Source organism: Cnephaeus nilssonii, assembly GCF_951640355.1.
Source record: "Cnephaeus nilssonii genome assembly, chromosome: 5".
Classification (NCBI taxonomy): Eukaryota; Metazoa; Chordata; class Mammalia; order Chiroptera; family Vespertilionidae; genus Cnephaeus; species Cnephaeus nilssonii.
In genome coordinates this window covers 49,486,683-49,495,705 of record NC_137076.1, presented here as the reverse complement: position 1 = coordinate 49,495,705, position 9,023 = coordinate 49,486,683, and the positions used below count along the sequence as shown (strand labels likewise).

At 38.6% G+C, this 9,023-nt stretch overlaps 2 pseudogenes across 2 annotated transcripts; one reads left to right on the top strand and one right to left on the bottom strand.

Annotated features, from left to right (window-relative positions):
* Window positions 1–5,712: 5,712 nt before the first annotated feature.
* Window positions 5,713–6,039, bottom strand: LOC307100574 (large ribosomal subunit protein eL30-like; annotated as a pseudogene). Its single transcript has one exon. The product of its transcript is annotated as a large ribosomal subunit protein eL30-like (transcript).
* A 1,465-nt stretch (window positions 6,040–7,504) lies between these two features.
* Window positions 7,505–7,853, top strand: LOC307100116 (large ribosomal subunit protein eL42-like; annotated as a pseudogene). The gene has a single exon. The product of its transcript is annotated as a large ribosomal subunit protein eL42-like (transcript).
* Window positions 7,854–9,023: the final 1,170 nt, after the last annotated feature.

The window sequence follows — 9,023 nt, the reverse complement described above, 5'->3', positions numbered from 1 at the left end:
TGATATTATCTATATATATTTAAAAGGCTAAGTGACCGTCTCACCATCCGACCATCCAACTGGCTGGTACCTATGATGTGCACTGACCACCAGGGGGCAGATGCTCAACGCAGGAGCTGCGGTGATTTGGCAGTAGTGGTTCTGGAGTGATGCACCCTGAAACCAGAGAGGAGGGAGCCCGATTCCTCCCGCGGCTGGGTGATTCCACCTTCCCTTCATCACAAGGGAAATTAGTCAAGGACTCTGAAAGTGTTTTTACTCTTAATATGGTATATAGGGAAATATTTGAATAAGTTTAATCAATTTATCAGTCATTGCTTTTATCAATGTTGTTTTTATATAATGTCTTTGTTGTTGTTATATCATGTTGTTATTGTTAATTTATTAACCGATTTATATATTATTTTCATATACATTTTACTAATTTTCTTTCATCTTTGACACTTCTATTATAGAGAAAGGGCGAATAGGGATATTAAAATATTTCTTCTAATTAATTTTCTTTCAATGTGCATGAATCCATGCACCAGGTCACTAGTATGTTATAGAATGAAAATACTGTCACATGTGAATTCACCTCTAGAGTGTGAAATAGTCTGTATGAATTTGCTTAACCAGTAGTTTAATTACATTAAAATTTAAAACCATAAATATATACCCACGATAATTGAAACACATGGCCACACAGATGTCCATAGCATTATTCATAATAGACAAAAACTGGAAACAACTCAAATGTTTACCATTTAGTAACTAGATGAACAAAATGTGTTATATCCATACAATGGAATATTATTCAGAAATAAAAATAAATGAAGTACTGATGCATGCTACAACATAAATAGCATTATGCTAAATGTAAGAAGGCACTCACAGAAGACCACATATTGTATGATTCCATTTATATGAAATATACAGAATAGGCAAATCTAGAGATAGAAAATAGATTAGTAGTTACCAGGGACTAGAGCAAGTGAGGGGCGAGAAGTGCCTACTAATGGGTACAAGGTCTCTTTAGGATGATGAAAGTGTTCTGAAATTAGATAGTGGAGAAGGTTGCACAACTCTGTGATTGTGCTGAATTACATTGATTTGTAAGCCCTAAATGGTTTCATTTCATTATGTGTATTGTATCGCAATTAAATTATTTTTTTAAGAAAAACAGAATTATGTAAGGGAAAACTATTGAAGCCAAAGATAGGAAGCAATTATTTACTCCTTTGCCCCCGCTTTCCAAAGATTAGCCTAGATATTTTGAAAACCCTTGTTAAAAACTTGCCTTGCTGTAAGAGGAACAAAGAACACCCTAAATCTCCTGACCAATGCAGAATTAGAATTTATAATGTACCCATCCACCAACCATAAACCTGTACTAGTTTAATTTTAGATAGTTTCATTTTCCTGACCTATTACCTTTTGCTAACAAAGGGCTTTACATTTTAGAAGGTATATTTTAAACACATTTGCACAAATCCAGCCAACTTTCTGTGTCTCTCTGCTCTTACTACCAGGGCAGTGACAAATCTGCTGGGAGCGGGTTGGCAGGTGGACAGGTGGGTGGGAAGCACCTTCCAATACTCTTCTTGGAAAAGCTACAGTCCTGTTCTCAGACCCCAGGACCATCCTGAGGCACCTGATTCCCACTGCAGTCCCTGAAAGACCACATCAACTCATGTGAGTCACCAGTCAAGACCCATGTTGCTGTCGAAAGGGTCATGTTGCTTCCAGCGATCAGGTCAGACAGCCTCTGGTTTAGGGATCTTTTAGGAAAATGTAAACAAGTGTGTGTTTAATACTTAATTCCCAATCCAGTAGGGTGTGTTAATGAACATGACTAATTTGGAAATCATAGTACTATAGGGTACAGTACCACTGATTTCAATTCTCACACAGGAAAATTCTACCACTGTGTTTGCCCTCACCTGTAATCACTGTAGATGCAGCCATATATCACTGAGAAACTTGGATTTTATTTCTGAAATACCATTTTAAAGAGTTTTATTATTTAATAGTTGTTAGAGTTGGGTATCTTTGAGAAACAAATAACACATGGAAAATGTTTGCTTTTTATTAACAGTATATTACTATACCACTAATGTTTCTATTATTAGTGGTAGTAGTAGCAGAATAAAATTATGTAGGGATAGACATGTCCTTGTCTAATACACTTGGAATCTATTAGTTAAACTTAAACCAAAAAAGAGAGATAGACCCAACTGGTGTGACTCAGTGGTTGAGTGTCCACCTATGAACCAGGAGGTCATGGTTCGATTCCCCGGCAGGGCACATGCCGGGGTTGCGGGCTCGATCCCCAGCAGAGGGTGTGCAGGAAGCAGTCAATCAATTATTCTCTCTCATCATTGATGTTTTTTAACTCTCTTCCTCTCCCTTCCTCTCTGAAATCAATAAAAATATATGTATTTTTAAAAAGAGGAATAAGATTCCTGAGTATCAGTCTAATAAAGGGTTGCTAGAGTATTTATTTTAACAAATACCCCAAAGGGAGAAAATGTTATAAAATGTCTCTTCAAGGGTTGTGTCAGTATTCACTCTTAGTGGGCAAAAATTTTAAGGTATTTTTCATATAGTGGCAGTTCCTCAAAAACTAAACTTAGAATAACCATAGTTACCCAGCAATTCCACTCCTAGGTAGATACCCAAAAGAATTTAATATAGGAACCCAAAAATATAATTGTATGCAAATGTTCATAATAGTATTACTGACAATAGACAAAAGGAATAAACCACCCAAATCTCCATGTAAATAAATAAACAAAATGTGGTATATACATACAATGGGATAGTATTCATCTGGAACAAGGGGTGAAATTTTGATATATGCTACAACATGAATGGAACTTGAAAATACTATGCTGAGTGAAATAAGCCAGACACAAAAGCACAGCTATTTTATAATTTAACTTTTATAAGGTTCCTAGAATAGGCAAAATCAGTGACAGTAAATTTGAGGTTACCAGGGACTGGGGGCAGATGGGCATGAGGGGTTATTGTTTGGAATGATGAAAAGTCTGAAAATGAATTGTGGAACATTGTAAATGTACTTAATACCATTGAATTGTACACTTAAAATTGTTAAAATGGTAATATATATTCCATCCTCTGGCTATCACAGTGTGAAAGCTCAAACAAGAATGAAAGATGCCTTCTTCTTTACCTCAGCTGGGAACGAGAACATCAGGTGACTCAAAATTTTGAGGCTCTGCGCATGACTGCAAAGGGCCAGCAGGCACCACCGATAGTGACTTTGGGGGTTACAAATTTTAGTGAATAGGCGAATTGACAAATTTGGAATCTGAGAATAATGAGGATGGGCGTGCATATAAAACTATTTTTAAGCTTGGCAGGTTTGGGAAGTTTTCTCCCAAAGATATGTGTACAGATTTGGGGTAAAGTGCTCAGTCTCATTCTGGCTTTACTTGGACAGACTTCTTCAGCACGCGTGGAAAACATATCAGAACATTTTTACACTCCTTCATGCACATAAGAATCACCCGGAGAGCTTGTTAAAATGCAGATCCTGGGCCTCACCCAGGATTGAGCCTAAGAACCTTCATTTAAAAAAACAGGCTCAGTGGTTTCATTTTGAAAAGAAAATACATAGAAATTCTAAGACTGGGCCGAAACCGGTTTGGCTCAGTGGATAGAGCGTCGGCCTGAGGACTGGAAGGTCCCAGGTTCGATTCCGGTCAAGGGCATGTACCTTGGTTGCGGGCACATCCCCAGTAGGGGGTGTGCAGGAGGCAGCTGGTCAATGTTTCTCTCTCATCGACGTTTCGAGCTCTCTATCCCTCTCCCTTCCTCGCTGTAAAAATCAATAAAATATATATATTAAAAAAAAAAGAAATTCTAAGACTGGGTCTGCTTATTGGTGATGCACTGCAGCCACAGACCACCAGTAACACATCTGTAAGTCAAACAAATGTGGGTTTAGGCTGGACTCACTGCAGCCATGGAGACCACACACCATGTAGAAACTATGGGACATCTCATTAAAAAAGAGTTAGAAGGGCCATAGCTGGTTTGGCTCAATGGATAGAGGGTCGGCCTGTGGATTAAAGCATCCTGGTTCAATTCCCAACTCAGGGCACATGCCCCAGTTTCAGGATCCATCCCCAGTAGGGGGCGTGCAGGAGGCAGCTGATCAATGATTCTCTCTCATCATTGATGTTTCTATTTCTTCCTCTCTATTCCTCTCTGAAATAAATAAAAAAAATATTTTTAAAAAAAGAGTTAGAAGGAACTTTCTATGGGCATTTGGTTTGTGTTAGACATTTTTAGGGAGGGTTCTAAAAAACAGGTATTTGCCATGGATCGGGTGCTGTTGGGAAGTAAGAGCAATTCTATGATGAGGAATCTTAATTATTTTTATCTAGAAGACTGGAGGAATGAAGTGGGGCTAAGGCTGCAATTGGTAAAGAACCAGAAGTTACTCTGCTAGGAAATCATTTGATTATTTTTACGATTTCACAGTGACCTTGTTTTTTGTTGAGCTCGGATGCAGTTGCAAAGTGGTCTTGTTTTTGTTTCACTTAACCACGAGCACAAGGTGACCTTATGAAATATTGGTGCTCTAAGAGGTTGTTTACTAATATACTCAACAGGAGAACATTGTGGCCTAGCTATAAGTACCATCAACTCTAAGGCCCAGTTGGCAGTACTAGGCCAGCTATGAAGGTTTTTGTTTTTTTCTTTCCCACTCTTGAACATCGGATGTCTGATCTGTTTGCCATGGTCCTGTCACACCCACACCCACCCACCCACCACCCACACCTGATTCCCATTTTTGCCAATGTTTTACCAAATTCAAGTTCAGCACTGCGGACAGTGGGAGGAAAGGCCCTTGCTCACCATTTTGTTCACAAGCAGCTTGTGTACTATATGCATAAAATGTCCCCTACTCGGGTGGATACCAGCTCCTGTATTTCCTACTAATACTTAACTGCAATAGAGAAAATGCTCCCCAAACACCCACAATAAACATAAGGTGATACTTTAAGTTCCTATCTCAAGGGAAGAAATTTTGTCTTTTATGTAGTTCTTGGCATATCATAAATGTTAAATAGATATGAAATGGGGTATGATGGTGATGTGGGGGAGAAAAGAAAAAGGAAGCAGTGGTATTAAAGGAGTCAGAGGTGTTTAATCTAATTTTGGATCCTCATTAAGAAAACCAAAACATATAGTTTAGACTTTTTAGTCTAAACTTACAGTTTAGAGGGAGAGATAGATGGAAACAATGATGAGAGAGAATCATCATTGGCTGCCTCATGCACGCCCCTGCTGGGGATTGGGCCTGCAACCCGGGCATGTGCCCTGACCGGGAATCAAACCATGACAGAGCTCACCCACTTAGCCACACGGGCTGGGCTGGATGATCACTTTTTTTATAATGTCTGGGGTGGACACCTGAAACTAACATACTATTGTATGTCAACTGTAAATGAAAAATTATTTTTAAAAATCAATAAAATATTTGTCATCATATATCTGAGCAACATTCCCCATTACCCTATCAAAAATATTAATACAATCTTTTGAATTATTTCCATAAATCAAGTCTATGATAGTTCATAAAAACAAACTGAGGGTTTTAGTGCCTGAAGAAGAATATCTACTTTTTTTCTTTTTTTAAACCAAGCTCTGGCCAGTTTTATTAAAGAAAAAACTTTGCATGATTTACTTTACACCAGTCTATTCTGGCATGCTTCTAATGAAATCAGAATCACCTGGATCAATGATAATCAGTGTGCATACTCTGTAGTATTTCCCACACGCTGTGCCCAATTCAATCTCTTTACCACTGTAGTGATGGACACCGGTCTTGGCCAACCCGACATAGTACTCTGTTTCAGATTTCCTCAAGACTGGACATTGTTGGTGAGGATGACCAGGTTCACTTTGTCTGATCATCTTCAGAGTCTGCTTGTACCCTAGCACTTACTTTCCACTTTTCATAACAAGTTGGAGCCTAGAGTTGATCAACTCCCATGACTTTTTTGTCTTTTTTGCTGCCACCATCTCCCTGCCTTAAGTGGGAGACAGCCCCCAACCAAGAGCAGCCACCAAGATGGCTGGGGAGGGAGAAAGGAAGGAGTTCCCACAATAAGAAGATCTACTTTTACCAAAAAGAAAAAAGTAAAGAATTGGGATGAAACTAGCCCAGGGGAAAAAGAGAAATCACATTACCTTGGCAAAAGAAGTAGCTCTGGATCATCTATTTATAGCAGTTGTTCAAATTCTAGGTGATCATAGTTCTTCTCTGAAACAATACTCTCTTTTATAAGGAGAAAAAAAAAATCCAAATGTAGAATAACTCATTACTTCTTTACTGTTCTTACCACTTAATTTCTGTATATGTTGTCTAGAAATAGAAAATATCTGGAAAGAAAAATATAACCATTAGAGAATATTCTAATTTTTTTAAGGCTAGATTTATTTCAATCTTGATAGTCACATTGAAGCACATGATTACTCTACAAATGATCCAAGTAAAATATGTGTTTTAAGATCTTTACTGAACTGTTGACATTATATACCAGTTTAATAAAAGTTTTATTTTCTTACTATTTTTAAATACATTTTTTATTGATTTCAGAGAGGAAGGGAGAGGAGAGAGAGATAGAAACATCAGTAATGAGAGAGAATCATTGATTGGCTGCCTCTTGCACACCCCATACTGGAGATTGAGCCCACAACCCAGGCATATGCCCTGACCAGGAATCAAACCGTGACCTCTTGGTTCATAGGTCAAAGCTCAACCACTAAACCATACCAGCCGGGCCAGTAAAACAGTTTTATAAAAGGAAACCCATATGAAGTAGACCAATAGTGGGCAACTATAAGTGTATTTTACTTTTGTATCTCCGTAAGTGGAAGATTGGAAACATATTCCATTTACCTTTACTCCCGTTTTAGAGATAGATGTACAGGAAAAGTAAGAAATTTAGTCACCAAACTTACATTTTTAAATATATTTTTATTGATTTCAGAGAGGAAGAGAGAGGGGGAGAGAGAGAGAGAGACACATCAGTGATCACAGATCAACTGCCTCCTGCATGCTCCCTCTCCTATACTGGGGACCAAGCACACAACTGGGGCTTGTGCCCTGACTGAGAATCCAACCATGACCTCCTGGTTCATAGGTCACACCAGCTGGGCCAAAATTACATTTTAAGAGAAACAAGTTTGAAGGGAGTCTGGAAGTGAATATGCACAGAGCTACCTGGTCTGGGGTACACAGAAGTAGGGTTTGTGGATACATTGGAAAACATGGTTCTGTCTGGCTTCTGCCCAGTTTCCCAACAATACTTGGGCCTGGTCCCTGTCCCTCTGAGCCTTCAAGGAACTAAGCCTCTTTCATACAACCAACTAGAGTTCAGGGACTCTGTTGTTAAAATATGCATGAGCAAGTTATTTTCCTGGCTTTAAAGCCACGTGGGTTGTTTATGTTGTAATTAAAAATGGCAAGCTTTCCCTGCCAATAGCGCTCTCATAAACATGGTGAACGTTCCTAAAACCCACCGAACTTTCTGTAAGAAGTGTGGCAAGCATCAACCCCACAAAGCAACACAGGACAAAAAGGGAAAGGATCCTCTGTATGCCCAGGGAAAGCGGTGTTATGGCAGGAAGCAGAGTGGCTATGGTGGGCAGACTAAGCCAATCCACCCCCCTCCCCCCCCCAAAAAAAGGCTAAAACTACCAAGAAGATTGTGCTGAGTCTCGAATGCATTGAGCCCAACTGCAGACCTAAGAGAAAGCTGGCTATTAAGAGGTGGAAGCATTTTGAACTGGGAGGAGATAAGAAGAGAAAGGGTCAAGTGATCCAGTTCTAAACTTCATATTTTGTTTTATTAAATGACAATAAAATCTTGATATGTTCACTTTAAAAAATGGCAAAATCTCTGTTGGGTTTACTTGGTGAACAATAATCAAGAATAATACAAAAGGAAAAATATCTTAGTTGGGAGGAGAAGAATGAAAAGAAGCTTCAATTTCATGAATGTGTTGTTGGAATTTATACATAGACAATTTATATATGTTCATGAAATGAAGCCAGATTTCCTTCAAGACGTACATCTGCAACATTTTTTGAGAGCAGACATGTTCTGAAATAGTACAATCACGAGAGTGGCATTTAGGTGTGTTCTCTTTCAGGGTTAACACACTGCAATTTTACTCAGTCTGTTCATGTGTTTAATTGCCTTCTGTTATTATTTTTTATGCAAGAAATCCAGCCAGAGTCCAGTGAATTGGAGCAATTATGTTTGGCTGGCATTCCTTCAAGGGAGAACAGATCCTACAAATTGCAATGAAGCCTACTCTTCACTGTGCTTTCAATAATCTGCCTCAGCCTGGCTGGCGTGACTCAGTGATTGAGCGTTGCCCTGGTCAGGGCACATGCCAGGTCGCGGGCTCGATCCCCAGTGGGGGCTGTGCAGGAGGCAGCCAATCAATGATTCTCTCTCATCATTGAAGTTTCTATCTCTCTCTCCCTCTCCCTTACTCTCTGAAATAAATAAAGTGAGTTTAAAAATAATAAGAATAATAATCAGCCTCAGACCACACGTACAAGCAGAATGGAGGGCTTAGGACATTGTTCAGATAAACCAAAACCCCCAAAATAACTTTGAGGGGAAAATATTTTTTTCTAAAATACAATATGGTTACTAATTTACACTGATTGGTTTTAAGTGTGCATTTTATTCACCAGTTGTTCGTAAGTAATTGCTCAGCACTTAGGTATTTAATATTCATGTGATAATTTGTGGGTGACACTCGTTATGAAAATGAAAACAATTGGTAGAACTACGTGAAGAGACTGAATCAAATTGATCTCAGTCTTAATATTTGTAGGATCATTGTAATGATAATTGGGTAACAGGGCCACTAATTCCATGAGACTACTAAATAGTATGGAAATATCAATATACAGCAGCCAGGCTTATAAAACAAACATTTTTGTGTTTCTGATTTTATTAAGTTCACATATTCAAAACTAGATA